The 15,626-nt window shown below is 38.8% G+C and overlaps 1 non-coding gene across 1 annotated transcript; it reads left to right on the top strand.

The window, feature by feature from the left end:
• The first annotated feature begins 12,760 nt into the window (after nt 1–12,760).
• Nucleotides 12,761–12,868, top strand: LOC148547249 (small nucleolar RNA R71). The gene has a single exon (XR_015898186.1). It is a non-coding gene; the product is annotated as a small nucleolar RNA R71 (small nucleolar RNA).
• Nucleotides 12,869–15,626: the final 2,758 nt, after the last annotated feature.

The raw sequence follows: 15,626 nt of genomic DNA, 5'->3' as shown, positions 1-15,626 counted from the left end.
TTTAATCCTTTTATAAGGGGTTGATTTTTGTCCTATTCTATCTCGCTATGATGCACGGACATTGACACAGACACAGGACATGACACGACACGGGACACGTCGACACTCAAATTTTAAAATCTTATAAGACATGGGGACATGCATACATATAAAATATAAAGTATTTTTTAGATAAATCGTAATAATATTTTAATATTTTATTGATATTAAAATATAAATTAATTTTTTTAATTACTTTTCATGTCTTATTTTAATTATATCAAGTATTTAAAATATTTTTTATTTTAATAAATAATAATATTACTATATCTAAATTTATTTCAAGAATATATGTTAAGAATAAGACTAGACACACTGACACGTGATGATATTTAGGTGTGTTCAAACGTGTCCGGAAATTTTTTTTTTATTTTTTATTAAGACACGGTTGGACACAGCAGAAACATGTGTCGGTGAGTGTCGTGTCCGAAATGTGGCCGACACATGGACATTGGCTATTTGATCAATGATAAAATAGTTTGATATGTGTATGTGTTTGTTAAGTATTCATGTGAATAATTTTACTGTGCATGTACTTCTACTCATTTTATTATTATTATTATCATTTGTCTTTAAAGAAAAATGGCAAGGACATATTCTGAAGATATTTGCCTTACAGATAGTGCAAGTTCGCACACTATTCTTAAAAGTGATATATATTTTGCCCATCTTGTGCCAAAAGAATAATATGTTAATACTATTATTGACTCAGGTAATGTGATAGAAGGCTCCGGAAGAGCTATAATTTTGTTTCTTGGAGGAACAAAATTTATAATAAATAATGCACTATTATCTACCAAGTCTTTGAGAAACTTGTTGAGTTTCAAAGATATTCGCCGAAATGGATATCATATTGAGACAATGAATGAGGAAAGTCATGAGTACTTATGTATCACAACTCATTATTCGAATAAAAAGGTTATATTAGAAAAGTTACCCTCACTTTCATCTGGGTTATATTATACCAAGATTAGTGCAATTGAATCACATGCTATTGTAAACCAGAAGTTTACTAGCCCAAATGAATTCATAACTTGGCATGATAGATTGGGTCATCCGAGAACAACCACGATGAGGAAAATTATTGAAAACTCTCATGGACATTCACTAAAGAACCAGAAGATTCTTAAAACTAGTGAATTTTGTTGTGCTGCATATTCTCAAGGAAAGTTAATTTTAAGGCCATCATCAGTAAAGATTGGATTTGAGTCCCCTGAATTTCTAGAAATGATTCAAGGTGATATATGTGGACCTATTCATCCACCATGTGGATCTTTCAGATATTTTATGGTCCTAATAGATGCATCTTCGAGATGGTCATATGTGTGCTTATTGTCTTCTCGCAACCTGGCGTTTGCGAGATTATTGGCTCAAATTATTCGATTAAAAGCACAATTACCAGAAAATCCAATCAAAGCAATTCGTCTTGATAATGCTGGTGAATTTACTTCCTAAGCTTTTGATGCTTATTGTATGGCTAATGGAATAAGTGTTGAACATTCAGTAGCTTATGTTCACACATAAAATGGGTTAGAAAAATCACTTATTAAACGCCTCCAATTGATTGCTAGACCCTTACTTATGAGAACAAATCTCCCAACCTCGGTTTGGGGCATGCTATTTTACATGCCGCAACACTTATTCGTTTGAGGCCAACGAAATACCATCAATTCTCTCCTATAAAATTAGCTTTTGGCCAGCAGCCAAATGTCTCCCATTTAAGAACATTTGGGTGTGCGATATATGTTCCCATTGCACCACCTAATCGCACCAAAATGGGACCCCAAAGAAAATTGGGGATATATGTTGGATATGATTCTCCCTCTATAGTGAGGTATCTTGAGATACAAATGGGAGATGTATTTAAAGCCCGGTTTACGGATTGTCATTTTGATGAATCAAAATTTCCAACATTAGGGGGAGAGAATAAGCTTCCTGAAAAGGAACTTAATTGGAATGCATCATCGTTGATGCATTTAGATCCTCGATCAGGGCAATGTGAACTAGAAGTTCAAAAGATTATACATTTGCAAAGAATAGCAAATGAATTGCTTGATGCATTTTTTGATACAAAGAGGATAACCAAATCTTATATACCAGCGAAAAATACCCCAATTCGAATTGATGTCCCAGTAGGACAAGTAGCCACTAAAGCAAATTCACACCAGAAGCGTGGCAGGGCGAAAAATGCCCCAATTCGAATTGATGTCCCAGTAAGACAAATAGCCACTGAAGCAAATACACGCCAGAAGCGTGGCAGGCCTGTCGGTTCCAAAGATAAAAATCATCGAAAGAGAAAAGAGGTAAATACTATTCCTGTTGAAAAAGACACAGTAGAGACACCTGCAGTTGTCCAAAATTCTGATATAGTTTTAATGCCAGAAGACTTTTAGGTACCTGAAAATAGTAAAAATGACGAGATCTCGATAAATTATGTCTTTACAGGAGAGAAATGGAACCGAAATAAGACAATTGTCAATGAAATATTTACGCATAATGTAGCATTGAATATCATGCATGAAAGTAAGGATCTTGAGCCAAGATCAGTCGAAGAATGTCGACAAAAGAATGATTGGCCAAAATGGAAAGAAGCCATGAAGGCTAAATTAGACTCACTTGCAAAACATGAAGTCTTCGGACCTGTAGTCCGTACACCAGAAGATGTAAAACCTGTTGGATACAGATGAGTATTTGTGAGAAAATAAAATGAGAAAAATGAAGTTGTGCGCTATAAAGCCCGACTTGTGGCACAAGGTTTTTCACAAAGGTTCGGTATAGATTATGAAGAAACGTATTCCCCTGTAGTAGATGCGATAACATTGCGTTATTTGGTTAGTTTATCTGCATATCATAAACTGCATATGCATTTAATGGATGTGGTAACAGCCTATTTATACGGCTCGTTAGATCGGGATATCTATATGAAAGTCTCTGAAGGACTAAAGATATCTAAACCATCCAGTGAATATTCGCAAGGGTTATACTCAGTTAAATTGCAAAGATTTTTATATGGTCTAAAGCAATCTGGACGAATGTGGTATAATCATCTTACTGAGTATCTGGCCAAAAACGGATTTAAGAATGATGATATCTGTCCATGTGTTTTCATAAAGAAATCTGCATCTGGATTTATTATAATTGCTGTGTACGTTGATGATTTAAATATTATTGGAACTCCTGAAGAGATTCCAACAATTATAAAAACTCTAAAAGAAGAGTTTGAGATGAAAGATCTTGGAATGACTAAATCTTGTCTCGGCCTGCAGATCGAGCATATAAAAAATGGGATCTTTATTCATCAAACAACATACATAGAGAAGATCTTGAAAAGAATTTATATGAATAAGTCACATCCATTAAGTACTCCAATGATCGTAAGATCTTTGGATGTGAAAAAGGACCAATTTCGTCCTAAAGAAGAGAATGAAGATATCCTTGGTCCTGAAGTACCATATCTTAGTGCCATTGGAGCACTAATGTATCTTGCTAATAATACGCGACCTGACATATCATTCGCGGTGAATTTACTAGCAAGGTATAGTTCCTCTCCAACCAGAAGACATTGGAGTTGAATCAAGCAAATCTTTTGATATCTTCATGGAACGGTTGATATGGGATTGCTTTATCCATATGGATCCAAGTCACAACTAGTTGGCTATGCAGATGCTGGATACTTGTCTGATCCACATAAAGGGAGATCTCAAACAGAATACATGTTCACATATGGTGGAACAGCTATATCTTGGAAGTCTACGAAACAGATGATTGCTGCAACATCTTTTAATCATGCCGAAATACTAGCGATTCATGAAGCAAGTCGCGAGTGTTTTGGCTCAAGAGTTTGATCAAATATATTATGTCATCATGTGGCCTGATTGACCATAAGATAGCTCCAACTGTCCTGTTTGAAGATAATACAATAGCATGCATTGCTCAACTTAAAGGCGGATACATTAAAGGTGATAGAACAAAGCATATTTCTCCCAAATTCTTCTTCACTCATGATCTTCAAAATTAAGGGACAATTGATGTCCAACAGATCCGTTCAAGTGACAATCTAGCAGATTTATTCACAAAGTCACTCCCAAAATTCTCCTTTGAAAGATTGGTACATGAGATTGGGATGCGCCGATTTCGAAATATTAAATGATGTCGACAAAAGGGGGAGACTGTACTCTTTTTTCCTTGGTCAGGTTTTTTTCATTGGGTTTTTCTTGACAAAGTTTTTAATGAGGCAGTCTCCATCACAAAGGATATTGTACTCTTTTTCCTTCGCTAAAGTTTTTCCCACAGGATTTTCCTTTAGTAAGGTTTTAATGAGGCAATAATCCTAAATGGGCATCCAAGGGGGAGTGTTGTGATAAGAGTGGGACGTGGATGCTCATTCCTATGAGGAACTTATTTTTTCAAGGAAGAATAACATTAAATGTAGTTTGAAATTAAGCTCTCAATATATGTATAAATATGCCTCTGAGAGAAATACGAGCACACAATAATAATTCTCTCTTTTTCTTTGAACAATATCTCTCTTATAATATATATATGTATATATCTCACTTTTATATAATTATATACACATTACTTCATATAATATTAGTAAATACCTATATGAATTATTATTGAGCTAATTATATTAATATTAGAGTCTTCTATTTATACATCTTTATTTTATATTTAGTATATCTTTTTATTTATTTTACAACAATTTGCTCCGTTCTTACAGAAACGAGAATTTTTTTAAATAAATAAAATAAATATTTTAATTACGAATATACGTTAATTTAAGGGTATTTAAGAATTTTCATTAAGTGACTTATCTCGTTTATAATGTAAACGATATAACTTTGGTCATATTTCGTTTACACTATAAACGAGATAAGACACGAATATGTGATAACATATTACGTTTACAAACGTGATACGTGAGAAATAGTTGTTTAATCATATCTCGTTTACACTGTAAACAAGATACATGGGAGTAAAAAAGGTTTATAGAGTAAGCGAGATACTGCTATGAAACACGGACACTTTGTTGAGTTGTCATGTCCATGTGAACCAAAGATTCAATTTGGGATATGCAATTGTTTTTCAGCTTAAGGTTAGTAATGTGGTAAAATATAGAACAAATGGGAATTAAAGGCTCAAAGTGGTTAACAAAGGTAATTGAGAAGGGTAGGCTTGATTTGGATAAGTGAGTTTAAATAAATAATGGCCTCAATCATGTGCAAGCATGTAAATATAATAAATATTGGACATATAAGATAAAACAAAATATAGATTACAATCATAGAGAAGTAAACACACAAGAATAAAATGATTATGGTTAAATAGTGTAACCATACATAAAGGCTCAAATCTTTCACAGGTTGTGTGTTCTTTAGCTCAAACATCATGTTCCAAATACAACTCAAGCAGATTTATCATAAAAATTTTGAAAAATTAGTGAAATTTTGTTCCAAAGATAGATTTTTAAAAGAAACTTATTGTCTTTTCAATCAAGTAGAACATGCATGCAACTATTCTAACCTATGCAATTTATTCTATTCTATAAAAGAAGGAAAATCTAACTAAAATATCCTAATTATTGGTGCCAGAGAAGGGAATTTACCTCCGGAAGTCAGGTACTGACCGACCTCCCCACACTTAAGGCGTTACACCGTCCTCGGTGCCATCTGTCAGGAATAGGGGTGGGCTGGTAGCAGTATCTCCACAGTCGGGACCATCATGGCTCCCGGTGCTGGTAAAAGAAGTGAAGTCCGGAGTGTCTGAGTCCTTGAATTTGCCCATGATCAGCTCCTTGAGGTATGTAAATCGGCGCTTGTTACGACGCTCTCTCATCTTAGCTTTCTGTTCATGCCGATCCAACCTTTCAAGTAGCTGTTGGAGCAATTTCTCAGTGGTAGATGCTTGTGGTGTTGAAGAAGGAATATCTTCAACTGGCTCAGTAGGCTGGCTTGTAGTGGCTGTGAAAAGTCTGAGGTATTTCCCGTTAGGGACATATTGATCATCCCGTGGAAGCATGGCTTTGGTGTCCCCAGCTCTGTAGGAGAGTCCGGCTGCTGAGACAAGATCTGAGACCAAGGCGGGGAAAGGTAGGTTGCCCGCAATTTGTACGTGTTCCATAGCATTCCGGATATGTCTTGAGAGATTCAGAGGTTGGTTTGTAAGGATGCACCATAGTAGAACAGCCATGTCTGCAGTGAAGGAGGACTCATGAGTGCTCGGAAAGACGTAATGGGACATGATCTGTGCCCATACGCGAGCCTCCAAGGTAAGTGCGGAAGCCAAGATTTCCTTAGGGCGGGAACGGTGGTATCCGTAGATCCAACGGCTGCCAGGTAAAGCGATGACTCAGAGAACGGAGTCCCTGTCAAATTGGTATCTCTGGCGCTGAAGGGCGGCTTCTTGAAAAGCGTCCATTCCTGCAGGAATAGGAGGAAAACTCAGAACTTGCTGAATGGCTTCTTCTGTGATGGGGACTTGCTTTTGCCGGACATAAACAGACTGCAGGATCGGCATGTAGAAGTTGGAGTAGAACTCAACTACCCAAGAAAGATTGACCTGCCTTAGCTGTTTCCGTAGGAAACCCCATTGTCTTTGCTCAATTTGCGGCTCAACAAAGGTGGCAATATTGGACAGGAGGATAAGAAGGTATTCATTGTTATAGTTCCTTTCTACCAGGATAGGGAACATCTGCTTACAGTAGCGATTGGAAAATCGCGCAGCGTCCTTTGCTGGAAAGGCTTTCTCCTTTTCATCAACCTTTATTATCCTCTTGACTCGTTTTGTTGAGGACTTGACTGCGGTTGAAGAAGGCTCTGCCACTAATGCTCTTTTAGTTCCTCTTCTTGCTGGTGGTCTGGAAGTTGCTTTCTTCTTTCCTTTCTTGGTGGCCATCCTGAAAGAAGGGAAGAGAAAGAAAATTAAATGCAAAGAGAGATACAACAAGGAAGGAAACGGAAAAGAGGGTGAATGATGCACAGTAAAATGTAGATGACATTAACACATGCTCTCGAGTACATATGAAAAGCCATCAATGGGAAATAGCTAGTGCATAAAAAGATAAGTGAATGCAAGGTGTTTATTGGCATGCTGGCAAAGGGCATGAGTAGCATAGACCAAGCATTACTTTGTAACAAACCATCACGTTTGTATTGACAATTGAATTCAATTAATAAAATAATAGGGGGAAGTTGTGAAAAGCAAGCATTGAATAGTGTAGGAATATAGAGAAGTGCATAATGCCACATGGACTTTTTCACAAACACATAGCATGCATGTTAAACAAGATGTAAAAAGTATGAAATTGAACATGCAAGCAATCCCCTAAAAAATGATAATAATAATTGTCAAATAAATTGTAACAAGTCACAAGCATATAGTGAGGGATAATGACTCAAAAAATTTCTAACACTGTGAAAAAAGGGAAAAGAAGAATAAAGAAAATAAAAGTTTGAAAAGAAAAAGGAAATAAGAATATATACATAATATAATAAGAATGATAGAAAAGAGAAGAAGGAAGAAGAAGGTAAAACCTTGTTAATGGAGTAGAGAGAGAGAGAGTGAGATAAAAAGGAGAAGGGGGAAAGAAGAAAGAAGGAGGGAAAAGAAAAATTAGGATTTGGAGGAAAGAAAGATAAGATAATTTGGCAATTGGGGTTTAGCTGTGCGGCGCATGCGACGCAGTCGCCTGGGGCATGCGTTCGCATGGGGGCACGTCAGGGAAGGGGACGCGATCGCGTCGGGCCCGCGGTCGCGTGACCTATGTTGCGCTGCTGGCGCGAGTGCAGCCTCGCTCCAGCACAACTCTCTGTTTGATTCATTTCAATTGCCAAAATTGGGTGACGCGATCGCGTGGGTCATGCGATCGCGTGAGTGTGCGTCAGAAAATAATTGACACGGCCGCGTCGGCGATGCGGTCACATGACAAGGATTGTGCTTCCAGCACCAATCCAGCACCACTCTCGCACAATATAGCATTGTGCACCCTTTTACGTCGAAAATGCAGGGCACGCGGCCGCATGAGGCACGCGGTCGCGTGGGAGGCCATGATTTCAATGCGACGCGGTCGCGTCAGCGACGCGATCACGTGGAGTAATTTGTGCCATTGGCACGACTCGAGCGCTCCTCCTGCGTAACTTTCTGTTCATTTTTATTTTTCTTTACTCCTCCTGCCATGCGGACGCGTCGCTGGTGCGATCGCGTCGCGCGGCAAAAATTTTTTTTTTAAGGAAAGATAAAGACATGTAATTGAAAGAGCACGGAAGCACTAATAAAGAGAAGAGTTATTAAAGAAGAAAAACTAAAAGTGAAGAAAGGAACGATCATATCGCGGTGGGTTGTCTCCCACCAAGCACTTTGCTTTTACGTCCGTAAGTTGGACGCTCCACTAGCTCAATCTGCTGCTATGTGGGGATCTTCCAAGTGGAAGATCTCAAGCTCCTTATTTCTCTGCACCTTCTCACCATGGTACAGCTTTAGGCGGTGTCCATTAACCTTAATAAGTTCAGAACTTGAAGGATGGCTTAGGTGATAGACTCCGTACGGTTCAGCCTTCTCTATTATGTATGGACCTTCCCATTTTGATCTCAACTTACCGGGCATGAGCCTCAGTCGAGATTTGTAAAGGAGAACAAAATCTCCAGGTTGGAACTCTCTCTTCTTGATGTTTTGATCATGCACGACTTTCATCTTTTCCTTGTATATTCTGGAGTTCTCATAAGCTTCTAGGCGAAGGTTCTCCAGTTCCTGTAGTTGCAACTTTCTTTCAATTCCGGCTTTCTCAATTTCCATGTTGCACTCTTTAACTGCCCAGAAGGCTCTGTGTTCGATTTCAACTGGAAGATGGCAAGCTTTTCCATAAACTAAGCGAAAGGGACTCATCCCAATGGGTGTCTTGTATGCTGTTCTATATGCCCACAATGCATCTTGTAGTCTGGTGCTCCAGTCTTTTCTATGAGGCTTTACTATCTTCTGCAAGATACGCTTAATTTTTCTGTTTGACACCTTGGCTTGCCCATTAGTTTGGGGATGGTAAGCTGTTGCAACTTTATGGATTATCCCATGCTTCTTCATCAATCCTGTTAGTCTCCTGTTACAAAAATGGGTGCCTTGATCGCTCACGATCGCTCGTGGTGATCCAAAGCGGCATATAATATGGTTTCTCACAAAGGAAATAACAGTGTTAGCATCGTCAGTGCAGGTAGGAATTGCTTCCACCCATTTGGAAACATAATCCACAGCTAACAATATATAAAAATATCCACTAGAATTTGGAAATGGACCCATGAAGTCAATGCCTCAGACATAAAAAATTTCACAGAAAAGCATATATTGTTGAGGCATCTCATCCCTCCTGGATATGTTACCAAATTTCTGGCATGGGTGACAAGATTTACAAAACTCAGCGGCATCTCTAAAAAGAGTAGGCCACCAGAATCCGCAGTCTAAGATCTTTCTAGCTGTTCTTTGAGGGCTAAAGTGTCCTCCACTCTCAGATGAGTGACATGCCTCTAAAATGGACTGGAATTCTGATTGAGGTACACAACGTCTAATTATCTGGTCAGCGCCACATCTCCATAAATATGGGTCATCCCATATATAATATTTAGACTCACTTTTCAGCTTGTCTCTTTGATGTTTAGAGAAATGTGGAGGAAATATGCGGCTAACTAAATAATTAGCAATAGGTGCGTACCAAGGGACTACCTCAGATACTGCTTGCAGGTTGTCAAAAGGGAAATTATCATCTATAGGAGTAGAATCATCCTTAATATGTTCAAGGCGACTCAAGTGGTCCGCTACTAAATTTTGATTACCACTCCTATCCTTTATTTCTAAATCAAATTCTTGTAACAGCAGTATCCAACGTATAAGTCTTGGTTTGGATTCCTTTTTAGCTAATAAATACTTTAGAGCTGCATGGTTCGAATACACTACTACTCTAGTACCAAGTAAATAAGCTCATAATTTATCCAGAGCGAAAACAATAGCAAGTAGCTCTTTCTCAGTAGTAGTATAATTGGACTGGGCAGTGTCTAAAGTCTTAGACGCATAGGCAATAACAAAAGGATCCTTACCTTCACGCTGAGCCAGTGCTGCTCCTACCACATGGTTGGAAGCGTCGCACATGATTTCAAACGGCTGGCTCCAGTCGGGTCCTCTCACAATTGGGGCTTGAGTTAGAGCAGTCTTCAGCTTATCAAATGCTTGTTTGCAATCTTCATTGAACTCGAACTCAATGTCCTTCTGCAGTAATCTGGATAAGGGAAGTGCCACCTTACTAAAGTCCTTAATAAATCTCCTGTAGAAACCTGCATGGCCAAGGAACGAACGGACTTCCCTCACAGAAGAGGGGTAAGGTAAACTAGAAATAACATTCACCTTTGCTGGGTCTACAGAAATGCCATTATTAGATACCACATGTCCCAATACAATCCCTTGCTTTACCATAAAGTGGCATTTTTCGAAATTCAATACAAGTTTTGTATTAATACATATATCTAATACTCTAGATAATCCATCTAAGCAAAGGTTAAAAGAATCACCATAAACGCTGAAATCGTCCATAAAAACTTCCATACAGTCTTCAATAAGATCAGAGAAAAGGCTCATCATGCACCTTTGGAAAGTAGCTGGTGCATTGCACAAGCCAAAGGGCATTCTCTTATAAGCATAAGTCCCAAAAGAACATGTAAAAGTAGTATTTTCCTGATCCTCAGGAGCTATATGAATCTGGAAATAACCTGTGTAACCATCTAGAAAGCAATAATGTGATTTACCTGACAGGCAATCCAGCATTTGATCAATGGGTAGGCTCTGGATTATCTGGGGCTTGCGAAAATGGCAAAGTGTCCTCATTGTCAGTTAAGAGGGTCCCCACACTTGGATCTTGTCCAGTGTGCCTCTCTTCAAACTCTTCTTTTTGAACTTCAGCCACACTCTCGTCTATGACATCACACTGGAAGATAGAACGATCTTCTGGGGGGTTGTCAATGACTCCATTCAGATTGAAGATCACTATGCGGCCATCTATTTCAAAGGAGTATGTTCCTGAAAAAGCATCCAATTTGAATTTTGATGTCTTCAGGAATGGTCTTCCAAGTAGGATTGATGATGGCTTATCTGAATCATTATGGGGCATCTCCAAGATATAAAAATCAGTGGGAAATGTGAGCCCTTTAATGTTCACCAAAACATCTTCAGCAACTCCAGCCACTGTAATAATGCTTTTATCTGCTAACACAAAACGAGCTGCCGACCTTTTTAAGGGAGGGAGCCTTAAAACATCACATATAGACAAAGGCATTATACTGACACATGCTCCTAAATCACACATGCAATCATAAATTACTACACCACCAATAGTACAACTAACTATGCAAGGACCTGGATCACTACATTTTTCAGGTAATCCTCCCATTAAAGCAGATATAGAACTACCTAAAGGAATAGTTTCTAATTCATTAATTTTGTATTTATGAATACATAAGTCTTTTAGAAACTTTGCATATTTAGGTACCTGCTGAATAACATAAAAAAGGGGAACAGTTACCTCAACCTTTTTGAATATTTCTACCATTTTAGGATCAGGTTCCAGCTGCTTCCCGGGCTTCCTTGCAAGTTGTGGAAATGGAATGGGAGTAGTGTTTTCTGTGGTGCCTGTGCCCTTTGGTGCTTCTTCCTGTGGTTGAGCTATCTCTTCTTCAGCCATGTCCTGTATATCCTCTTCCTCTTCAACATCTTCGATTTCCACCACCTCTTCAGCTGAGGCATATTCTGGTGAGCTTGGTTCCTCCTGATTCCTCTCCTGCAGTGTGGTTCCGGACCTCATGGTGATGGCATTAATGCCTCCCTTCGGATTGGGTAATGGTTGAGAGGGGATTCCAGTGGTGCTTAAAGGTTGGTTACTGGAATTTTATGCTGAACCAAGTTGTGTCAATAAAGCTTGTAGAGTAGAGGTGAAACCATTCAGACTGGCGTTAATATTATTTACGATGCTATTTTCCATGGCCAGTTGTCTTTTCTCAAAAGCTTGTAATAAATCTTCATTAGAAGATACAGAAGAATGAGTAAACTGAGAGGTTTGCTGCTGATTGTTCGGTGGTCGTTGGTTTTGCCTCAGGTGAGGTGCTCGGTAAGGTTGATTTTGCTGCCTGTTGTTGTTATTATTCCACCTCTGATTTCCCTGATTATCTCTGCCTCCCCTATTATTGTTGTCTCTCCAATTCTGGTTTGAATTGTCCTGCCATCCATGGTTATTATTTCCACTTTGATTGTACCCTTGGTTGGAGCTGTCATAGAAGTTGTGAGTGGATGCCACCATGTTGTCTTCTTGTTGGAGTTGCGGGCATTCATCAGTGTAGTGGCTGTAATCAGCACAAATTCCACAAATTCTTTGTGGGATTAGTTGTTGGTTTTGCTGCGGTTGAGTTTGCTGAGCTTGTTGATTCAGCAGCATTTGCTTCAGCAGGTTAGTCATCTCACAGATGCTTCGATTTAGAGCAGCAGTCTCTATGCTAGAAGATACTTCTGCAACGGCTTTTGAACGACCTTGCTTCTGTCTGTGGTTCCGAGTAGATTCAGCTAAATCACTGATCAATTGCCAAGCTTCATCAGTGGTCTTGTACTTCTTCATAGACCCATTGCTGGCACTTTCCAACTTGGTCTTGTCTTCGGGTCTCATACCTTGTGTGATATAGCTGAGTAGCACGATCTTGTCAATCATGTGGTGGGGGCATGCTTCCAGAAGATTATTGAAGCGCTCCCAGTATTCAAAGAGAGTCTCATTGTCGTCCTGAACAATTGTAGAGATATCCTTCCTCAGTTTAACAATAACTTCAGATGGAAAGAATTTCTCCAGAAACTCCTTTCAGAGTGTATCCTAGTTAGATACATTTGCTAGAGGTTGAGTGTAGTACCACTCTCTTGCTTTTTCCTCAAGAGAAAACGGAAAAGCTTTCAGCAGAATTGAAGTTTTATCAGTGCCATCACGCCTGACAGTAGAACAGGCTGCTTGGAAATCTCTCAAGTGCTTGATAGGCTCTTGAGCAGGTAGGCCATGAAACTTGGGTATCAAATTTAGCAGTGCGGTCTTTATTTCAAAGTCTGTAGCTACCGCTGGATGATGCGCTTGAAACGGTTGCATTGTAAAATCAGGAGCTCCTTCCTCTTGAATAGTAACTCTTCTAGCTGCCATGTTTTCTGCGCGTAAAACAACCGAATCAGTAGAACGGGGGCTGGTTTCTTCCTCAAATTCACTTTCAGATCCGCCCTCCGAGCGGATTAACCTACGCTGTTCTCGCCTTGTTCGTGAAATTGTTCTTTCAATTTCAGGATCGAATATTAGCAAGCGCGGATCAGGAAGTGAACGCCTCATTTGACAGAAGAAACATGCAGCTCATAGTAGCAAAATTAAATAAAATGCAAATAAATAAATTCTAATTAATAAAATTAGCACTCTATTGCAACTCCCGGGCAACGGCGCCAAAAATTGATGGGAAGCAGAAGCTGGTGAATTAAAAATTTATTAAAATGGTTACGTTGCAAGTATAGTTCTTAACTCACCGAAAATCTGCCTATCAATTTAGAAATATGTCACAGAGAGTTTAAATTAAAATTACTGGGAGTTTTAAGTCCCAGGTCGTCTCCCAACGAGTTGCAGAAAAGTGTGCTGTTTTATTAATCAGATGTTCCAAGAAGTTGAGCTAAGTAAATTGGAATTTAAATTGAGGAATTTTAAATAATATAAATAAAGGCCTTGACTGGGAATTGATTAGTTAGAATCTCTATCATTGATGGAGTGATTTTTAAGATTGATTTATAATTAACGGTTACTATGTTTGGTTATCCTTTACTAGGTAAGGGAAAGTCAAACAAGTTGGACTGCCAGATCTATTCACGAGTTACAATCCACTTAGTTCAAAGGGATTGTCGTTGGTGACAGGATAGCAATCCAACATTTAACCCAACTATAAATTTCTCCTTCAATCCTTCCAACTCAAGAATTCCTTTTAATCAACTCCCTATCAAGTAATGAAACTACTCACGCATTGTAAATAAAGAATCCATGGCACATGAAAGGGAATTAAAAGAAGACATGATTATTGGAATTGAAATTAAATTAAAGAGAAATAATCTTTGCATTAATTAATCATAAAAGTATCTGAATGACAAAATTGAACATAACAAAAAACATGGAAGAATAAAACCAAGTTAAGAGAACAAACTAGAGTGATGAAGTCTTGATGAGGAAATAACTCTTCTCAATGTTCCAATGCTAAGATCAATTGAAAATTAAAATCCTAAAAACTAGAGAGAAAAACCTAAGAGAGTGAAAAAACTAGATCTAAAACTATTGAATGAATGTCTCTGTTGTTTCTGCATATTCTCTGACTCTAGTCTGCTGTTCCGGGCCGAAAACTGGGCCGAAATAAGGTCCAAAATCGCCCCCAGCGGATTCTGCAGATTATGCAGATCGCACATGTCACGCGATTGCGTCGCCCATGCGGACGCGTCGCTTGCGCTTTTTCCTCTCCACGCGTTCGCGTCGTCCACGCTACCGCGTCGCTTGCGCTTTTCAATCTACGCGGCCGCGCAAGCCATGCGGCCGCGTCACTGCGATTTGTGCTCCTTCGCGCGGTCGCGTGAACCATGCGACCGCGTCACTTCTCGCTGGTTATCTCCTCAAATTCTTGTGTTCCTTCCATTTTTGCTAGCTTCCTCTCCAATCTCCATCTCATTCATGCCCTATAAAGCCTGAAACACTTGACACACAGATCACGACATCGAATGGAATAAAGGAGAATTAAAAATAAATAATTAAAGTCTCTAGGAAGCAATTTTCAAACATGTACTGAATTTAGGAAGGAAATCTAATTGCATGCTAAATTGCTGAATAAGTGGGCAAGGATCATGACAAAACCACACAATTAGACACAATTAGACACAATAAGCGGCCGCGCGGATTGAAAAGCGCAAGCGACACGGTAGCGTGGACGACGCGAACGCGTGGAGAGGAAAAAGCGCAAGCGACGCGTCCGCATGGGCGATGCGATTGCGTGACATGTGCGATCTGCATAATCTGTAGAATCTGCTGGGGGCGTTTTGGACCTTATTTCGGCCCAGTTTTCGGCCCGAAACAGCAGACTAGAGTCAGAGAATATGCAGAAACAACAGAGACATTTATTCAATAGTTTTAGATCTAGTTTTTTCACTCTCTTAGGTTTTTCTCTCTAGTTTTTAGGATTTTAATTTTCAATTGATCTTAGCATTGGAACATTGAGAAGAGTTATTTCCTCATCAAGACTTCATCACTCTAGTTTGTTCTCTTAACTTGGTTTTATTCTTCCATGTTCTTTGTTATGTTCAATTTTGTCATTCAGATACTTTTATGATTAATTAATGCAAAGATTATTTCTCTTTAATTTAATTTCAATTCCAATAATCATGTCTTCTTTTAATTCCCTTTCATGTGCCATGGATTCTTTATTTACAATGCGTGAGTAGTTTCATTACTTGATAGGGAGTTGATTAAAAGGAATTCTTGAGTTGGAAGGATTGAAGGAGAAATTTATAGTTGGGTTAAA

Source organism: Arachis ipaensis, chromosome B8 (genome assembly GCF_059453495.1).
Source record: "Arachis ipaensis isolate K30076 ecotype BB chromosome B8, ASM5945349v1, whole genome shotgun sequence".
NCBI lineage: Eukaryota > Viridiplantae > Streptophyta > Magnoliopsida > Fabales > Fabaceae > Arachis > Arachis ipaensis.
The sequence above is the reverse complement of the archived record's forward strand: the minus strand, read 5'-3'. Positions and strand labels throughout refer to the sequence as shown.